Source organism: Podarcis liolepis (genome assembly GCF_965112155.1).
Source record: "Podarcis liolepis genome assembly, chromosome: 1".
NCBI lineage: Eukaryota > Metazoa > Chordata > Lepidosauria > Squamata > Lacertidae > Podarcis > Podarcis liolepis.
Window position 1 is genome coordinate 133956867 of NC_139554.1, and position 21321 is coordinate 133978187.

Consider the following 21321-nt stretch of genomic DNA (forward strand, 5'->3'; position numbering starts at 1 on the left):
GTCTGGATATATATTCATCTTGGATTCATTCAAAACTGTTTTGCCATCTTTCTCTCAGATTGGGTTTCAGACTCTAAAATGCTTTAAGTATGGCATAAAAGCCACACATACAGCCACTTACAAAGTACCGTAGTGGGTATAAAATTATAATGTCCCGGTCAGTGGCAAGCATGATTTTGCCAGTGCCCTCTCCCATGGTTCTCTGATCAGATACATGTGCAGTAAAAAAAAGTTTCACACTTGGTAAAGGTAAAGGGACCCCCGACCATTAGGTCCAGTCGTGGCCAACTCTGGGGTTGTGGCGCTCATCTCGCTTTATTGGCTGAGGGAGCCAGCGTACAGCGTACAGTCATGTGGGCAGCATGACTAAGCCGCTTCTGGAGAACCAGAGCAGTGCACGGAAACGCCGTTTACCTTCCCACCGGAGCGGTACCTATTTATCTACTTGCACTTGACGTGCTTTCGAACTACTAGGTTGGCAGGAGCAGGGACCGAGCAACCGGAGCTCACCCCGTTGTGGGGATTCGAACCGCCGACCTTCTGATCGTCTAGTCCTAGGCTCTGTGCGCCACCCACATCCCTTCACACTTGGTGGGATGTTACAAAAGGTTGGGCTCCCACCTGGTTACACAGGCACACCATGCTAAGTTCCTACTTTGATAATGCCACCTGCACATTTCCTGGATTGTTGCTTGCCAAGATGCACAGCTGTGTGTCACAGCATCCAACACAAAGGCTGTAACTCAGCTCAGGTATGTTCAAACTTCAGGACACCTGGATTCAATTTATTATATAAGTAATACCATGCAATATTTACCTCGGGTATAAAGCTGCCTGTGAGTTCTAACAGTGTTAGATAACACCTTTCAGTTCTGTGCATCAGCTTGCTTGACAGATCCTATATGGAGGGAGCTTATCAGGAACGCAGCCAGCAGTGGATGGGGAAACTACTGTCTGTGGGAGTCCAGGGCCTCTGGGGGGCTACTGGGTTTTCCACCCCTGCTTAGGCCTTTTCCTGTCCATTGTGGAGATGAGCCTGTGCCTGGGCTGTAGTGCTTCAGACGGGGGCTTCCATGATTGAAGGCCTTCTTTTCCCCACATAGAAAAGAAGACTGAGAATTCTAGCCAAACCTTGACATGCCAATTTTTTGTTTCTGTATACGGGTGAGCCTTCCATCTGAAATAGTAGTCCAACATAACTTTGGCTTCCTCCCTCCGTGACACCTTGGCCTTTGACTGATGGCACTGGAGATTTCTCCTGGGGAGGCCAAAGCTGCAGTCCATTCTGTTCAAACAGCCTAATAGCTGAGAATTGTTGGTTAACAATTCAGCAATGCATCGCTCTCACAGCTTGGAAAGGCAGATTTCCCCAGCTAAGGGAAGAGGCAGGTGTCTGAAGAGATTGTGGGAAGAAAATACTGCTTTCTTTTTGTTCTCATAAAAAGGCCCTTAAAGGTTCCTGCAACAGTATTCTTGATGGATCATTCTCATATGAATTCATAGGAGCATCTGCTCAGAAATATATTTACAGATATGCTGTATTGATATTGTTTGATATTCCCATAGATCTTATAAAATATGCTGCCCCTTGCGCATAGTCCAAGAGGTGGGGGGGCAATTTGTTTGCTAGAAGTGGTCATTTGGCTGGTGGATGATAACTGAAAGCACAATGAAAAACTGGTTGCGAAAATTCACACACATGCATGTCTAAAATTTGCTTTGTGCCCAGGACACGACCTTAAGAAGGGAGTGTATGCAGAGCTAAATGTGAGCAGCAAAGCAGAGGCGTTCATTGGGGAACAGTTTGCTCCAAGAATGTGGGGTCCAGATGTTTGAAGAGTTTATGAGGACGAAAACAGCTTTTGTGCAGCTGCTTCTCTAAAGCTCTGTGAGGGTTTTCTTTAAAAGACTTTGTATAAATGGCAGCAGAAGGTCGCTTGTTCAATGGCCACACAGGTCCATTTTTATTGACTACCACTGGTTTTTCCCATGTTGTAGAACTGGTGCTTACAAGTAATGCATCTGATACTTGATTCCTAAAGAATATTTGAATCTTGGCAGATGATCCTGGGCACTCTCCCATTTCAATTTCCCTTGGTATTACTTGGAAATAAATTTCCACACGAATCCCGTTGGATCTGTTATTTGCTTGGAGATTTATTGTTCTTCCCCTTTACCACTTCCTCTAAAGACTTGAATGTGCAGCAGGATAGCTGAAAGCGAGCACCGCTCTAAAGCGAGTGAAGGTCTGCTGGGATGAAAAGCATTTTTTAAATTATCGTAATCACCAATTAACTGCTAGGCGTTTTTGCTGCTGAGAGAGAACAGTTCAGATTGTGGTTTGGATGACAATGTGGCTCTAGTTTTGTTTTACAAAACAAAATAAATCATGGCTATCTGTCTGGCACACCAAATTCAGTTTTTGCAAAGTTAATGGTGTTAGGGATGTGAATAGATTCTAGGAGAGGATATATTTATTAAATATCCTTCCTTCGCGTTTGTGAGTGAATCCCTTTGCAGATTAAGAGGAAGCTTAGATAGGCTAGTTTTAGGCTTCTAGTTTAAATAATGCAGGGTGCTTTAAGGCAGACTGGATTCTCCTGCTATTTCCCCCTTTTCTCCCCTTTAAAACAATAATCACACACAAAGTAAAAAAACCCCAAAAATGTTTACTCAGAATACTTGCGTTGAAGAGTAGCAGATATAGCAGCTTTGTTCAGGCAGGCTTAAAATGGTAATTCAGTTACATGCTTAAGTGTATTTTAAAATGGTGCCTTAGCACTGGAGCTCAGATACAGCAGAACTTCTTACATTGCTGACTTGATGGAAAGTGGTGAAAAACGGATTGTGTGTCCAGGCAGGTCAGGAGAATATTTATATGGCTTTGACCCGAAAAACTCTGCGGACAAACGCCAGCTCCCTCGGCCTATAGAGTGAGATGAGCGCCCCAACCCCACAGTCGTCTGCGACTGGACTTAACTGTCAGGGGTCCTTTACCTTTACCTCTTTTTTTGCCTCCCCCTGTCAGGGCACGATGGGAGTGTTTACAGGAAAACGCCTTGAGCTTCTGATCAAATTCCTGGAATTGCAGATCACTGAAGTTAAGGACCCAAGAAGTCTTCAGGTTTTCCTGAGGAAAAATACAATGCTGATGTATTCTTATTCATACAACAAAGATAAATGTCCTACTTCGTGGCTTACCATTGGCCTAATGAAGGGTAAAGGTAAAGGTATCCCTGCCCGTACGGGCCAGTCGTGTCCAACTCTAGGGTTGCGCGCCCATCTCGCTCAAGAGGCCGGGAGCCGGCGCTGTCCGGAGACACTTCCAGGTCACGTGGCCAGTGTGACGAAGCTGCTCTGGTGAGCCAGCACCAGCGCAGCACACGGAAACGCCGTTTACCTTCCCGCTGTAAAGCGGTACCTATTTATCTACTTGCACTTAGGGGTGCTTTCGAACTGCTAGGTGGGCAGGAGCTGGGACTGAAAGACGGGAGCTCACCCCGCCGCGGGGATTCGACCATGCGATCGGCGAGTCCTAGGTGCTGAGGTTTTACCCACAGCGCCACCCACGTCCCATTATGAAGGATATGGTATACTTAATCAATGCACATCTAGCTATTTTAAAAAAACAAAAACTTCAAAGGAAGGCTATTTTTTTCACTTTCCCTTAAAAAAGGTGTGGGGAATCTTTGACAGGTCCCTGGTGAGTGTTGTAGTTGAGCGTCCCTTAGTGCCCCTGGGTGATATTTTTGTTTTGTTTGATTTAAGTAAATGTATATACATTAACAAATATTCTGGGATTTTTTTTAATGAAACAATAAAATACTAAGTACATAGATACATAAAACAGTTAAAGCAACGATGGAACAGATAAAAGCAGAGTAAAACAAGCACAGATAAAACTGCGAGTAAAAAGACCTGAGAAAATAAAAATAAGATCTTCACCTGCTTAAACAAAACAAAACCATCAGTGGGAGCCAGGTGAGAAGCATCCCTAGTTACCTGCTTCTGCTGAAGTGAGGCATCCATTAGCATCCCACCCCCCTCACAAGCCAAGATAGGAAACCCATTTATTTTTACCATTACATTTGGCTCCAAGTTAACCATCACTCAAGAAAGAAAGAACCACATATACACATTGAATTTGTTTCGGCGGCCATTGAAAATGAAACCATGTATGGAATACCACTTCTTTACAAAGTAAAAGTGCTTTTACAAAGGAGCAGTTAGACCCCTTCACAAAAATGTTCAAAGCCTTTTCTGAACGCAACATTCAAACTTTTTCTTTTTAAAAGAATTGCATTCCTTTGCCCCATCCCCTTGGACGGGCAGAAATGGTGGCCGGGCAGTGGCGCTGTGCTTGGCCGTAAAGACAGAGAAGCTCGTCATGCACTCTGCTCATGAATGCCTCCCTTGGCACAGCCCCTTGCGGAGGCTGCCTGCCTTTCCCGCCTGCTCCATTGCCTGCTGCAGCAGCGATTTGTCATCCATTGCCTGTTTTCAAATGCATGACATCCAGGAGGACTACAAATGCACCTTTTTGTAACAAAGGCTGTAATTCCAGATTCCGCTTGTAGTAAACAAAAATTGCCCTTTTCCCTTATGGGGTATCCAAGAGCCCATATAGAGTCCTTACGTAGGTTCCCTATTGGTAGGAGAGAATAACAGAGGCCAACCAGAGAATATTGAGAAGCAAAGCAGCTAGTAAGCTTGATCTTTATTGATCTGTTGCCACAGGGTGCTCCCCTCACACGCAGGAAAGGAGGAGGAACCCAGAACAATGGTGTGCAAGGCCTTATATAGACATTTTGAAATTGCCACCCTGTAGATCAAGACCACCCCCAGAAACGTCATACATACATCACAGAAGGGGTGTAACCTAAGACCACCCCCCAGATACATCATACCTACATCACAAAAAAGGCGGTCTAAAACAGAAATTTGAATATTGTTTTTCTCCTGTTGTTTAGCTCCTGTCTGGCAGGTTACTTGATTGGATTGCCTGGGGAGCCTGGCCATTCTTTTGTAGTGATAAATACCGGTACTTAGTTCCTGGGCCAGGTCACAGGCTCACACCCTATTCAAACACAGACATACGCTTAAGACAGAATTTGTGAAGGAAAAGACAATGGGGAGGCTTTTCCACTTTGACCTTGCAGAGAAAACATTTGGTCAGTTTGGACAGTTTGGGAATCAAAATGGTTCCAGATTGGTCTTCCTGTGCTGATCTATGTATGTGCTTGGTTGGTACACTTATGAACATTTAACATATATCTAAGACCTCAAAATTCCTATCACACACTCAAGCATCTATGCAAGAGACATAATTAACCTTGCTTATATCTCACTGACAGAGGACATCACATTTCACTGATAAAAATGTGTGCTTTGGCCAAACCAGGAAGGGCTTGTGAGACTTACACAAGTTGCCAGAGGAGCTTGTGCTAAAAGGGTAATGATTGGGCTCTTTACTCCAAAAGCAAACTAGCAAAGCTCCCAGAGCTCACTGTTAGCAGAGAACAATGTGTCCTGGCCTGAAAGGATCCTGGTTGTTTACACTTGGTAGCCTTTGCCATGTTCTGCTTCCTCTCGAACACACATGCCAGCCAGACTCCTTCTCCGACTCCTCCTCATGACCCTGGAAGCCACTGGATGAAACCCAGTTTGCTTGAAGTGGTTAAACAAACAGTTGTGTTTGATTCATCTGAGGAGAGGCTGGTGGGAAAATGCGTGTGGGATTTGCTGCCAAAGCCATGATGAGTATACTCTTTCCATCTGGGAAGACTGAGTCATCTTGCGGAAGAAAAGTGCTTGCCTTTCTTGGGAATGAAAGAAAACAAGATGAAGAGTCTCCAGCACAGAGATGCAGGTTCTCCCAGGTTCCCTCCAGCAAGTCCTGGTCTGACTTGGGGGAACTCAGCTTCATTGAGGACATCCCATTGGAGACTGTCCGCTGCCATCTTGGATTGGAGGGCTGCATGTTTCCATGGGAGTGCCAGTTGTGTGAAGAAGTAATAGTGCCACTGTATTCTGCTCTGGTCAGACCTCACCTGGAGTACTGTGTCCAGTTCTGGGCACCACAATTCAAGAAGGACACTGACAAACTGGAACGTGTCCAGAAGAGGGCAACCAAAATGGTCAAAGGCCTGGAAACGATGCCTTATGAGGAACGGCTAAGGGAGCTGGGCATGTTTAGCCTGGAGAAGAGGAGGTTAAGGGGTGATATGATAGCCATGTTCAAATATATAAAAGGATGTCACATAGAGGAGGGAGAAAGGTTGTTTTCTGCTGCTCCAGAGAAGCGGACACGGAGCAATGGATCCAAACTACAAGAAAGAAGATTCCACCTAAACATTAGGAAGAACTTCCTGACAGTAAGAGCTGTTTGACAGTGGAATTTGCTGCCCAGGAGTGTGGTGGAGTCTCCTACTTTGGAGGTCTTTAAGCAGAGGCTTGACAACCATATGTCAGGAGTGCTCTGATGGTGTTTCCTGCTTGGCAGGGGGTTGGACTTGATGGCCCTTGTGGTCTCTTCCAACTCTATGATTCTAGGATTCTATGATTCCCACAGGTATCTGGTGGACCACTAGGAGAACAATGCTTTGCAAGAGGTGGGACTCAATGACCCTTTGGGTCACGTTCAACCCTCCAATTCTATGACTAGGTGAGCCTTTGGCCTAATCTAGCTGGGCTCTTCTCCTGATCGCATGTTCAAATTTTGTGTTTGTTAGTTTCTGCAGGGCAGAATGTGTAAACTGGGGTGACCAACTCACAGCTTGGGAGCCTGATCTGCCATTCCCCACCCCTGACAACCCCACCAGTTTTCGCAGTGCCAGCGATAATAAAATATTTTTTTTAAAATAGACACAGCACACCAGTGACATGTGGTTCCCAGAGGGCAGGTCAAGCACAAATACAGCCTTTAGGGGGGGGGGGAGGTTTGCCACCCTCGGCTAAATTGCTCAGCATGGAAATTTCTTCTTTGGTGATCACTTGTAGTCAAGTAAGATAGTCTACCATGAACATGGTCTTAATACCACCTGCAACCCCATATCATTTGGCCCTGGGGTGCCAGTATAAAAGAAGGTAAAGGGGTAATTCCAGTTGCCTTCGCATGAGATTAGGAAACAGAGAAAAAGCATTAATGACTATTGCTTTCTCTTCCTCATTCCACTGGGCATTGTGCAAAGTAGGAAGGCATGTACACCTCTTGTGATGAGAAATGCGTGTCTCTGGCAGAGTATGGCGGGAGGAAGCAAGGGGTCACTCACAGTTTTGCTTGTGTGACAAGCAGAGGCAGTTGTGGCCCAAAGAGCTCTGCCAAAGAGGTCCTAAGGATGTTGCATAATCTAAACCAACACTGAAGGGAAATCTTGCCTAAAGTTTCATTTGAAAATGCCTCTATTTTGAAACTCAAAATCTCATGTCAAAACTTAAAGCGTGAGTGCTGGAATTCTATAAACTAAACCTAATTTCCTTTCACATTCAGTGACCCAGACCTGCCATTTAGGGAGTGCAAAAAGTGCACATCTATCAAACTATCTATATCATCTATCTATCTATCTATCTATCTATCTATCTATCTATCTATCTATCATCTATCTATCTATCTATCATCTATCTATCTATCTATCTATCATCTATCTGTCAGCATCGCCCTAGAGCCAGTGCGCCAACTGGACTCATGTACCTCAACCCCGACTGGGCTGGGCGAGCTGGGTAGCACCGCCAGAGACCTCCTTCCCGCAGGAAACGGTCACAGTGCTGTGGACTCACAGCTTAGAGCTGAGAGCACCGGATTCACTGTCTCAATACTTCAGTCGTTGCGCAGCAGAGTTTTGCAGAGTCTTGCAGAGTATAAACCACTCGGAGAGCAGCTCTGTAAAATACCTTCCTTTTATTCTATAACTACAACTATGGTACAAAACTATATACAGAGCTAATTATTCTGAGCATAAATCAATGCTATACTGAGAGTCTGCAGCTGCTCTTAGCAGCAATCTAATCTCTAGGATCTCTAACACTCTCACTCTCTCCGATACACTGACTGACTGACTCTCTCTCACACACACAGATATGTTGCTGGGCAGAAGAAGTAAATAGGCAGGACACGCCTCCTCTTCTCTGTGGAGAGTCAGCAGAGATCATCAGGAGATGGTCAGGAGATTCTTGGGTATGGGAGGGGTGAAATCTCCTCATCCTCCCCCATTTCATCCGACCATTTCAAGAATCTTTTACATAACTGCAATTTACACACACACTCCAAAAGTTGTTCTCTGCTTACAACCTTGGTTAACACATTTGCAGGTATCTCTCTTCCCAGCATATAACACACTTTTACAATACCATTGAATAAGCAGCTTCTGGAAAAAATCTTCATACACATTTCTCTTTCTCTCAGATGTAAACTGACATTTCTAATTAGGCAGATTTGAACAAACCATTTTCAGAACTGAAATACACGCTTTCCTTCAAATATCAGGTAAGGAAATAAATAAAGTGTTTTGTGCTACTGCTCTCAGCACACTTCATGCTAGGTTTGAAAACCCCACCAGAGTTGCTCGTGACCGCAGTCTTTGCAAACTCTTCAGAAAACCTTTTCGGTGGTACACCCTTGGTTGTTCTCTCGGATCTGCGCAAAACATCCGCAAAACTCTCTGATTCTCTTGTTCTGGTGCTTCTTCCTCTTTAGGAGAATGGGGAGCTAAAGTATATGAAGCTGCTAAGTCTGAGTCAGCGTCAGACTCACCTGAGGCTTTTGGGCTCTGATAATCTGTGCCACCATCTGGAACTACATTGGCATCAGGATTATCACCAACAACACTTGCCTCCCTCTTAACTTTCTTTGCCCCTTTGGCACCATCATCACAAATGGGATGATACTGAAAAACACCAACTTTGTCCCATTGTGGATTGTCATCAATACTCCTGGTCAGCCTTATGGTTTTCGTGTCTGTGATCAGAACACGATAAGACCCTTTCTCATAACCTAGGAAAATGCCACGTTCTCCACGCTTGCTCAGTTTGTCACCTTGCGAGGTGTGCACCCAAACCTCCGAACCAAAGATTTTAAAATGCTTTACACATGGCTTTCTTCCGTGAAGCATCTCATATGGGGTGCAATTTATACTAGACTGGTACCTCCTGTTATACACATGACAGAAAAACGAAAGAGCTTCGGCCCAATAGGGATTGGGTAGCCCCGAATCATGTAACAGTGTTCTGATTCCTTGCTGCAGGGTCTGGTTTACTCTCTCACATAAACCATTCTGCCAGGGTGATCTGGGCGTGGCGGTCCTATGCTCAATGCCCTGTTCAGAAAGAAAACTCTCAAACTCTTCTGAACAAAACTCTCCACCCCTGTCTGTGAAAAGAAAACGTACATTCTCATTATGTACATTTCTGAGCCATTTACAAAACTGGCGAAACTTGATAAAGGCTTCAGACTTTTTCTGCAGCACATAGATCCAAACATATTTTGAATAGGAGTCAATCAGAACCATAAAAAACCTTGAATTGCCTCTAGAGAGCGCTAGAGGCCCCACTAAGTCTGCATGAATGACTTCATATGGTTTCTTGGCCTCTCTCCCAGACTCTGTACCTTTGGGAGCTTGCCTTGCCTTATTCTCAGCACACGAAACACATTTCATGTGGTAGGGACATTCTTTCAACCTCATACCCTGAACCATATCAGGCATTTTTGCCACAGCCTGGAAATTCAGATGAGCATAAATACGGTGATAATAATGAATACATTGGTCATGCAACTTCTCATTCTTATCTACAGACAAATTGCAACACTCTTTCTCAGTTGCTTCTGCAGTGCCTGTACCTGAAACAAAAGGCAATTGGTACAATCCATTTACACATTTTGCATACAGAATGAGCTTGCCATCTCTAAGAATTTCACAGCGAGATTTAGCAAACACCACCTTAAACCCTTGACGATAAAGCTGGGAAACACTCAACAAATTGTCCTGAATATCAGGTGCATACAGGACATTCTTAATAGTTGCATTCAGGCTCTTTAAGAACACAGTTCCCTGAGCCACACTCGTGAGAACTGTCCCATCTGCTTGATGAATTTCTTTCTCTTGCTTCTCAAGCTGAACAAAGAGATTCTTATCTTTGGCCACGTGGTTTGAACAGCCAGAGTCGACCACGAAGAAACTCCGCCCACGTTGACTGGAACAGCGAGAGATCAAGGCCTTTGAAGTAGCAGGTGCTTGGGGATTTCTTCCTCCTCCCCCTCTGCTTCTGAAGTTTCCCTTCTTCTTTGAAGACTTCTTACACTGGAAACTCAAATGGCCTTGTGCTCCACACGAAAAGCACCACTTCAATTTCAAAGCTTTAACAGCAGCAGTTTCACTTTCACTTTCCCCTGCTGAAGACTCAGGCACATTTTCAAGCACATTTTTAACAGCACAGTTTTCCCGGCTTTCTCTAACAGCCTGTCTGCGATCCCACTCATTCAGAAGCACACTAGACACATAATCTTCTGTTAGCCGGTCAGAAGGCATCGTGGAAATCTGGGCAGCCACTCCATCATAAGACTCATCTAGGCTATTGATCATTAGCATTGCAAACACAGCCTCTGAAATAGCCAGGTCTCGCTGAACAAGGTCCTGTCTGAGACGCTTTAATTGAGACAGATGGCTAGGCAAATCACCACCTTTCTCCAACTGCAGCCTGCACAGCTTCTTAAAGAAAATCACACTGGAACCAGCATTCTGCCTCAGATGCATATCTCTCAACTTATGCCAAACAGCTTGTGCAGTCTCTTGACCCTCTAAATTCACCAGCAAGTGGTCTGAAACACTCAAAACAATTGTCCCTCGGGCTTTCATATCTGCAGCATGCCATTCAGCCCAATCATCATCATCCTTATCTGGAGGGTCATCTTCTATCGTGTGAAATAGCTTTTCCCTCTGTAAAAGCGCTTTCATCTTTACTTGCCAAACTCCATAGTTTTCAGGCGTAAGGAGGGGAAAGGACAGAGCCATCTGGCCAGAACGTGCACAGGCCATGTCTGCTATTACTTAGAGCAAGACACTTCCCTCGTGCAACACAGATAAAGCCTTGACTCCTTCAGCCACTCTCTCTCCCACTCAGAGCGCAATTAACAGGCAAACAGGGATGCTATCTTCTTCCTTTGGCAGTCAGCAACATACCTCCGTAAATCAAGCAGCAGCAACAGCGGCAGCTTGAACACTCTGCTCCAAACAGCTCTGCTTCTGGGCACCGCAAATCAGTCCAGCATGCAGCGTCCGTTCCACCGTCCGGCAATCAGCAACAGAAACCTCTGGCGACTGGGATGACTGGGACGCCTGGGATGACTGGAACAACGTCAGGTCAGACGACTGGAACAACGACTGGGCCCATAACCGATGTCAGCATCGCCCTAGAGCCAGTGCGCCAACTGGACTCATGTACCTCAACCCCGACTGGGCTGGGCGAGCTGGGTAGCACCGCCAGAGACCTCCTTCCCGCAGGAAACGGTCACAGTGCTGTGGACTCACAGCTTAGAGCTGAGAGCACCGGATTCACTGTCTCAATACTTCAGTCGTTGCGCAGCAGAGTTTTGCAGAGTCTTGCAGAGTATAAACCACTCGGAGAGCAGCTCTGTAAAATACCTTCCTTTTATTCTATAACTACAACTATGGTACAAAACTATATACAGAGCTAATTATTCTGAGCATAAATCAATGCTATACTGAGAGTCTGCAGCTGCTCTTAGCAGCAATCTAATCTCTAGGATCTCTAACACTCTCACTCTCTCCGATACACTGACTGACTGACTCTCTCTCACACACACAGATATGTTGCTGGGCAGAAGAAGTAAATAGGCAGGACACGCCTCCTCTTCTCTGTGGAGAGTCAGCAGAGATAATCAGGAGATGGTCAGGAGATTCTTGGGTATGGGAGGGGTGAAATCTCCTCACTATCATCTATCTATCTATCTATCTATCTATCTATCTATCATCTATCATCTATCATCTATCATCTATCATCTATCATCTATCATCTATCATCTATATCTATCTATCTATCTATCTATCTATCTATCTATCTATCTATCTATCATCTATCTCTTTTTTATTTTAAATGTACATTTCAAAAGACACACCTGGAATGGGAAATGTGGAAGATCTGAATTCATACTGCATCTTTCAGGCTGGTTTAAACAACACATTGCTTTGCAATTTTGGATAGTTAATAAGACATTCTGTGTCAATAGAGCTCAACATACAAGGCTCTGCCCAAACTACAACTGGATAATTATTTTTTTACTGGCACAAATGTCAATTGCAGGCCCATCAATTGCAGTCAGTGTAGCATTTTTCACACTTCCTTTGATCCTTAGATAATCACAAACCATTGGGGTTTTCTGAATACCTAAATTATTGTGTTGGAATTATGGGGTTGGTTTTGGTACACTAGGAGAAGGTTCAGGGGAGGGAAAAGTAAATGATATCTGAACTGCTGCAGTCCTCTTATAACTTACATTGCAAGCCATCCCTAAGCTGACCCAAAGTGCCATGGACAATTGAGGCAGCAGATAAAATTCAGAGTGGACAGAAAAATCCAAATTCTGCCCCTCCTCTTGCTCACTAAAATGGCAGGGCGTTCTCCTGCGCAGCTTCTACTGAATGAAAGAGACACTGCAAGGCTGCATCACTGAGCCTCATGCAAGGAAGATTGTTCTACACTCCTGAGTTAATAAAAGGAGGGTGGGGTGCCATCTGAACTTCCTGGTACAAGCTTAAAACTGCCCCAAGCTGGCCAGCCCTGCATTTGTCAAGGCCAAACTCTCACATTTCTGTTCCTTTACTTGCAATTCAAAGGTAATAACAGTTATTACCTTGCTCACTCTGGATTATTGTAAAAACCAGATCACACTAACAGCAATACCCCCTTCCTTCCCCATTCAGCCCTTCACCCGACAGCCCGTTCCACTCAGGAGAGGCTTCAGGGCTGCCAGGAGTTGCGGGGGAGCCACATTTTGCTGGCACTTTGGGGGATTCAGGCCCCTGCAAGAAGAAAAATAGTGTGTCAGAGTTGAGGCTAAATTAGACCATTTCTCCCTGAACTCTAGTTTTGATTTTGATGGAGAAGTAGCAATCGATCAGTAGGTGCATTGAGAGGTACTTGATACCTGTCATTATGGTTTCTGCCGAGTCTTATAAAAATCCATTAAACTGTCTTCATTAGACATATTAATTATTTGTTCAGTAATTTGTTCATATAAGGCAGCCTGAGAACCCAGGCACAGGTTCACCAGTCCATGGAAACAAACCCTCAGAAAACAGAACTATGTATTTATTAATTTGCATCCCTGTTGCTGCTAGAGCCATTTCCCAGTGGAGATAATTTGCCTCTTTACTATAAAAACACAGGCACATTTTTGAAAGCAAATTCTTAAGAGAAAGACAAGACAATAGCACTTCCTTGATGTTATTCTGATATGGTAATTTGTTATTGCAAGTCTGTCACTTACGGCTATTTCACCTAGTGAAGAGGAAGGAGAATTGCAATGTTTCCTGCTTGGCAGGGGGTTGGACTCGATGGCCCTTGTGGTCTCTTCCAACTCTATGATTCTATGAGAGCTCTGTCCCAGCTCTGGGTCATGAGAAGCATGTTGTTTTGAACGAGGCAAACTGTGTTTTCAGCCAGCTTCTTCAAGCTGAAGGTGCTGAAATCTTTTGTCCCCAGAGGATAATTTCCAAATTCCATGGCACAGTAGTTACCCAGTTTCCATCTACTGTGCCCAGTTGACTAACTTATTGGCTGTATCTCTCATCAGATTAATTCAGAGTCCCATGATGTTCCATTTGCTCCAAATCTTCCCACTAACTGAAATGAGTAATACAGTAAAGGGACCCCTGCCCATTAGGTCAAGTCGTGACCAACTCTGGGGTTGCGGCACTCATCTCGCTTTATTGGCCGAGGGAGGTGGTGTGCAGATTCCGGGTCATGTGGCCAGATTGACTAAGCCGCTTCCGGAGAACCAGAGCAGCGCATGGAAATGCTGTTTACCTTCCCACTGGAGCGGTACCTATTTATCTTCTTTCACTTTGATGTGCTTTCGAACTGCTAGGTTAGCAGGAGCAGGGACAGAGCAACGCGAGCTCACCCCATCACTGGGATTCAAACCGCTGACCTGATTGGTAAGTCCTAGGCTCAGTGGTTTAACCCACAGCAGCAAAAGAGGCTGAGATTCATACCACCACCGACAGAATTTGTAGGGATCTTAACGCCAGTTGACAGGTGTGCATCCACAATTGATGTTTAGTCTTACAAATGCTCTCCTTGTTTTGTCAGATAAGAGGTCAGGAAAGAACACACACACCACACCCTGCACCCACCAAGTTGGAAGAATGCACAGGGAAGAAACCTATAGTGCACCCAGAGGACCCCCTTTTGCACATTGCCTTGCTAGGTGGGTGGGGCCCCAGGAGTGGCCTCTCATAATGTCCTTCCTTGGTGGAGTACATGATACACCTGCCCCATATCACATTAAGAGATGAATGGGGAGGGGGAGGGGAAGCGTCAGGACCACTGGTTCATAGAATCATAGAGTTGGAAGAGACCACAAGGGCCATCGAGTCCAACCCCCTGCCAAGCAGGAAACACCATCAGAGCACTCCTGACATATGGTTGTCAAGCCTCTGCTTAAAGACCTCCAAAGCAGGAGACTCCACCACACTCCTGGGCAGCAAATTCCACTGTCAAACAGCTCTTACTGTCAGGAAGTTCTTCCTAATGTTTAGGTGGAATCTTCTTTCTTGTAGTTTGGATCCATTGCTCCGTGTCCGCTTCTCTGGAGCAGCAGAAAACAACCTTTCTCCCTCCTCTATGTGACATCCTTTTATATATTTGAACATGGCTATCATATCACCCCTTAACCTCCTCTTCTCCAGGCTAAACATGCCCAGCTCCCTTGGCCATTCCTCATTAGGCATCGTTTCCAGGCCTTTGACCATTTTGGTCGCCCTCCTCTGGACACGTTCCAGTTTGTCAGTGTCCTTCTTGAATTGTGGTGCCCAGAACTGGTTCCACTCCATACGCATTGACATCAAGATATGAAAAGAGCCGAGGTGCCTACAAATTCTACACAGGTAGGTTTTATCCTGAGGATGGCGCCTAAGGACATAAGTTTAGCCAGCATCCACAAGGGGAGTAGTACCCCTTCCCACTGTGGGTGCCCTCAATGGAAGTGTGTAAGGGACTGGCATGGGCAGGGAATTCCCCTCCCTTTGCTGAACAGGGAAAAAAATGTCTAGACTATTCCATCTAGATCAACTGAGGATCCCTCAGCTACTCAGCAGGTAGCTCAGAGGACAGAGCTCTTGATAGCCTCCTGCTCTGCAAGGAAACCCAGGTAGCAAACGGGGCTTGAATTTCAGTTTCTGTTGCATTTGGATGTCAGAGTTTAAGGGCTTTCCCACACTTACCTTTTGCCCCACTCCTTCCAGGCAGATGCCCAGTGCCCACACTTCAGCGTTCCGTATCTGAGTGTGGACTTAGTTTTTCTCTCCCCCCGAAGCTTTCTCTGTGAAAATATTTTCTTCAGAGTTGAGTTGGAACAAATGTCAATTCGGTTCTTTTGCAGGCTGACATTTGCTCCATTTTTTGCGTGGGGAAAGCTCCCAAGCAAAAAAAAGGGGGGGCACTCTGACTGTGCCTGGAAAGACCAGAGGAAAGGTAAGTGTGGATAAGACCAAACTAAGGCCTTTTTCATTTCACTTCTATCCTGCTTGTCATCCAAAGATCTGAAGGTGGTATTGCATGGTTCATCCCTTCCACTTTTACCCTTGCAACAGCCCTGTGTGGTTAGGCTTAGTGGCTGGCCACAGTCACCCAAGGAACAATGGCTGAATTGGGATTTTAACCCACCTCGTCTCTGTTCTAGCATCTTATCTGCCTTGCCACACAGAGATCTGAATCCAGCGCTGCCCAGCTGCCCCCCTATCTGGACAGGGATAGCCTAACTTCTGTTGTCTATGCCAGTGTTTTTCAACCACTGTTCTGCGGCACACTAGTGTGCCGCGAGATGTTGCCTGGTGTGCCGTGGGAAAAACTGAAAAATTCAAAAGATTTTTTTTTTTAAATGTCAATTTTTTGCCCACTAGGCGGGCGCCGGACTGTGTCTACCCTATTTTCCATCCGTTCTGGGTGGGGATCAGATCGGATGGGATCGGATGAGAGCGGACAGGCGGTCCGCTCTCATCCGATTCCCCATAGAGAGCAGCGGGGCTCTGACATCTCCCTCTATGCACACAGTGGTGGTGTGCCTCGTGATTTTTTTCATGAAACAAGTGTGCCTTTGCCCAAAAAAGGTTGAAAAACACTGGTCTATGCTCTGGTGACCTCTAGGTTGGATTCCTGCAACATGTTATATATAGGGCTGCCTCTGAAGATGGTTCGGAAGCTTCAGCTGGTGCAGAATTTGGTGACCAGGTTGCTCACAAAAGCAAGACGGTTTGAGCAGATCACACTGATCCTGCACTGGCTGCCAATTAGCTTCCAGGCTCAATTCTGCGTGGCTCAGGACCACAATACCTCAAGGACCGCCTTTCCCCATAAGAGTTGACCGGGACTCTGTGACCATCCACTGAGGACCTTCCTTGTGTTCCACAAGAGGCCCCTCTTAGTTCGCCACCTCCACATGAGGTCCAGAGGGTGGCAAGAGAAGAAGGGGCCTTTTTTGCTGTGGCTCCCCATTTGTGGAATGCTCTCCCCAGGGAGGCCTGCCTGGCACCTCCATAATACACCTTTAGGCACCTCCATAATACACCTTCTTCTTCAACTAGGCCTTTGGCTGCTAACATTCTACCACCTATTAAATGTGTTTTGGAGGAGAGGGCTTTTGCTTTGTTGCTTCTAGTTTAACTATTTACTTGTGCTTCTATCCTGTATTTTTATGTTGTGAACCACCATGATGAAGAGCAGTACAGTGGTACCTCAGGTTAAGTACTTAATTCGTTCTGGAGGTCCGTACTTAACCTGAAATTGTTCTTAACCTGAAGTACCACTTTAGCTAATGGGGCCTCCTGCTGCCGCCACACCGCCGGAGCACGATTTCTGTTCTTATCCTGAAGCAAAGTTCTTAACCTGAAGCACTATTTCTGGGTTAGCAGAGTCTGTAACCTGAAGTGTATGTAACCTGAAGCGTATGTAACCTGAGGTACCACTGTATATGAATCTAATAAAATTAAAATTAAATAATAACCAAACTTTTAATAAACTGTGATGATTAATTTAGTTTTTAATTTGATACTGAAATTCTGACTGTTAAGCAGTGAAATAATGTTATGGTTATCTAGTCAAGATTTCAAACTATAAAACCCCCGCAAAACAACCTATAGAACCTGGCATTGTGTCTGCACAATCAAATCCTCATTCTAACCTTGATGGAATTTAAAACTCCTGAAAATTGCAGGTTGTTCTGTTCTTGTAATCTCACTAGGTGGCCTTGGCTAAGCCATGGGGAAATCATTCTGAACAAATTTACAGGATTATTAGAAAGATAACAATGTGTAACTGGCTTCAGCATGAGGGAGAAAAGCTAAATAAATAGTCATTTATATGTCCGAACTCAGCCTAAGATGGCAAGTCAAACCAGGAGTCCCCCACTCTCCAAGGTGCCAGAAGAGGGCAGCTGCATCTGCCCCTGCAAGGATGACCAGCCCTGTAATCCTCCTCTCCCTCCAGACCGATGCATGGAAAATCCAGCTACATTAGCTTTGGCTGGAACATCAGGCTATTTTAGGAAACTTTATAAACAGCCAAGAGTGTGTGCCTCTCACAAATCTTAATTTGCTCAGAAAACAACTTTTACATGGCTTAAACTGGCTTTTAACAGAGCGGCAAGTTCTGCCATTAAGAAGCACCAGGAGTTATTCTGCTGTTTAAAAAGCAAGTACCACCAGTGTACTCACATACAGCACATGTCCCTAATTTAAAGAACTTGCAAAAAGACACTCCCGGGAGAGAAGATAAACTTTCTTCCTGGCCTGTTCATCCCAGTATTTTCCACCCTTCTCCTGGAGAGAGTGAGAGTCCAAAACTGAAGTTTTAGGTCCAACTCTGATCTGGCAAGCCTGTCTGGAAGGACACCTGAGGACAGGGCACGGCAGGAAGTCTCTACTGGGCGCTTGCCACCCGTGGAAGTGAGGGGCGTCTTCTTTCAAATCTGAGAAGTTTCGCAAACTATTCCCAAGCTATATGGTGAGAGAAGAGGAGTCTGGAGCCCTCAGTTAAATGTGAGATCATCCGAAACGAAGATGGACATCATGTACAGATTAGTTCTTCAGCTGCATCCAAGTACAGTTGGTGCAGAACATGTGAGTCACGGCCCTGGCAGAAGGAAGCTGAAACAGAAGCTGAAGGCTTGTCGGGTGTCCAAGGCCCTCAAGACTCAGTGGCTGCCATTGGGAGGAGAACGTTGAACAAGGTCACATGCAAGTTGTTGTCGCATCTGGGCACCGTAGGCTGTGGGGGAAGAATGCTGAGCAGGGCCTCCAAGAAATGCAGGACTTTCTAAAATCAAAACCAGATAGCTAAAGATCCTGATTGCTAGAGCTGCCATACGCCTGGATTTTCCCAGACATTACCGGGATTTCCAAAAGGCGGCGCTTTGTCCTGCATCTTAGGCAAGTCAATAGAAAAAGTCAATAACTTTTGGGGTGTCCTGTTTTTTACTTTTTGAAAAATGGCAACCCTATGATTCCAAGCTGAAAATAATAATACTGTTGCACCCACAATTTGTGTTAGAAAGAGCACAGCCGGCAGCTCCTTCCTCTGAAGCAGAGAAAGAATGGCCCACATTTTGATAGGGGGCATTTTAGGCTCTACCTATTTCAATGAAGTAGCAGATGAAACAGGAAACTCTCCAAGGGTGGGAGGGGAACGGTGAGTTTTTTTCCACTTAGCAGGACAGTGAGAACCTCTTCCAGACATAGGAAATGTTGCAGAAGATGCCGTGGAGGGGAGAATGAATACACTTGGGATGCAATCTCCTTTTGCTGTACCTGGAACAGTGGAAGTCTAATTCAAAGTACCACTACATTCAAATTGTTCCTATTTTGTGTGTCTGTCTCATGAGTCCATTTCCTGAAAACTAAGTGAACCCTCCCCTCCTTTTAGATTTATATACCACTCTTCATCAAAAGATCTCAGAGTGGTTCCCAAGATAAAAATATGAAGTGAAAATCCAAAACTGCCACCATTTTCAACCCCCTTAGCACAGATGTTGCAGGCAATGGTGAGAGATGTAATTGGCCATACAGGATGAGCTTACAGTCTCCCACTTTGCAAATGAGTTGTGGTGAGTCTCAGACTCATGAACTGCCACTCCTCTCTTGTGCACCAGAGAAGGAGATCAGAAGCTTTTGCTCCCACTTTTAAGCAAACCACAGTTGGATCCTGATCTGTTTTCACTTACCATGGTTTAAACAAACAACCCTGAGTTGGGTGTGTTTCAAATCGGAGCTGCAAAAGAGAAGAGGCAAAGTGAGGCTTGTTGCAGCTATTACATACAGTCGTAAAACCATGGTTCCCTGTTACATCTGAACCAAACTTCAAAGTAGGCAAAGCAGTCTGAGTGACAGAGATGCTTCTCCATTCCAGCAACCCAGGCCACATGCAATTACACTAACCTCTATCATGGGGATTTCATGGACTCCTGCACCTCTCCAAAGCATGGGTGAAAACTAGGACTCTGTACACACACACACCCCTAATCCACTTTGTGGTCCCAATCTGTGGTCCTCAGATTGGATCAATTTGCCCACCTCAGGGAGTAAAGGTAAAGGGACCCCTCACCATTAAGTCCAGTCGCGGACGACTCTGGGGCTGCAGCTCTCATCTCGCTTTATTGGCCGAGGGAGCCGGCGTACAGCTTCCAGGTCATGTGGCCAGCATGACTAAGCCACTTCTGGCGAACCAGAGCAGTGCATGGAAACGCTGTTTATCTTCCCGCCAGAGTGGTACCTATTTATCTACTTGTACTCTGATGTGCTTTCGAACTGCTAGGTTGGCAGTTGGCCCCCAGATTGGGTCAATTTGCCCACCCCAGGGAGTATATAAAGCTAAAACTGGCTTTTTAAAGTAAAGGAGAATCAGTTATGAACACGTACCTGTAAATCAGGTGATCTGAGCAGAGGCGGGCTGTCAAAATGGAAGGTGCCCCCCCCCAGCCTTGCTTAGCTTAGTTGGCACAGCATGAGACTTGGGTTTGTGCCCTACCTTGGAGATGGGCCTTGTGGTCCCTTCCAACTCTGCAATTCTGTGATTCTACTGGGGCCGCATGGTGTCTTCCAGCAACAACTCACAGAATTCTCGCAATATCCTGCAGGAGTTTTGTGAGATCTCGCCGGAAGCTGCAACCGCAGTGGCGAGGGCTGGTGGGGCAGCTGCCGGGTCCCCACCTTGTGGAATGACACTGCCCAAGGGGGCTGCTTCAATGGACCTCCTGGGATGGCGGACCCTGTGTGCCAGCACATGAGATGCTTCTCTGTTTTACTGCTGTGAACACAGGAACCGCACCAAGTCAGGTCGTTGGCCCCTGAGCTCAGTATTTTCTGACTGGCAGCAGAGGACTTCCCTAGCCCTGCTACCTGAGGTCCTTGTAGGGGGAGATTCCAGCAACTGTTCCTGGCAATGCTGCCCACCTGGCACCTCTCCTGCTGGGCCCAGGATTTCAGAGGAAGCCGCTGGGAAAGAAGCATGTCTCCTCTTGCCCTCACTAGATGTCACTGTTGTTCTCTGCGCAACTGCTCTGGCCATTTTCTCTGGCTGCAAAAGCAGAAGGGAGGAGAGGGAAGCCACTGAAATGCGGCCAGTTAAGAATCAGCTACTTTTATAATCTGCATGATTCAAAAGTTTTCAACAGAATCCTGAAGATCTTTCTTCTGCATCCTTTATTCTCCAGTGCCGCCCCCATCAGAAAACTGCCTCAACAAGCAAATTAAGACAGACACATAATTTGACTGGACTTCATATAAAAGTGCGAGTGATTTTGCAGCATGCCATAAATGGAATGATTTCCAGTGCATTGAGACAAATGACAGGCAGAGCTTTCCCACCCCTTTGCTCTTAAAGGGGGAAAGCGGGGGAACAGGATCCAGACTATATCTTGCACCTTGTACCAGATTAAAGAGACCCAGCAGAAAGACTGTTTTAATTATACTTATTGGAAACAACTGGCACACTGGGAGAATTACCGTAATCTTCTGCCAAGTATGCCATCAAATGACCCCCTGAAAGGGAATATTTGCAAACCACAATGACTAACCTGTTATTATGGGATAGATTAAG

General features: G+C 45.6%; 1 long non-coding RNA gene across 2 annotated transcripts; it reads right to left on the reverse strand.

The window, feature by feature from the left end:
• Nucleotides 1-571: 571 nt before the first annotated feature.
• Nucleotides 572-20905, reverse strand: LOC310693576. 2 transcript variants are annotated; one of them, XR_014519247.1, is made up of 3 exons: nucleotides 20622-20905; nucleotides 19448-19494; nucleotides 572-3130 (listed from the first exon to the last, which is right to left on the reverse strand). It is a non-coding gene; the product is annotated as an uncharacterized lncRNA (long non-coding RNA). The 2 variants fall into 2 exon arrangements; XR_014519248.1 differs by lacking the exon at nucleotides 572-3130 and adding an exon at nucleotides 17252-18543.
• Nucleotides 20906-21321: the final 416 nt, after the last annotated feature.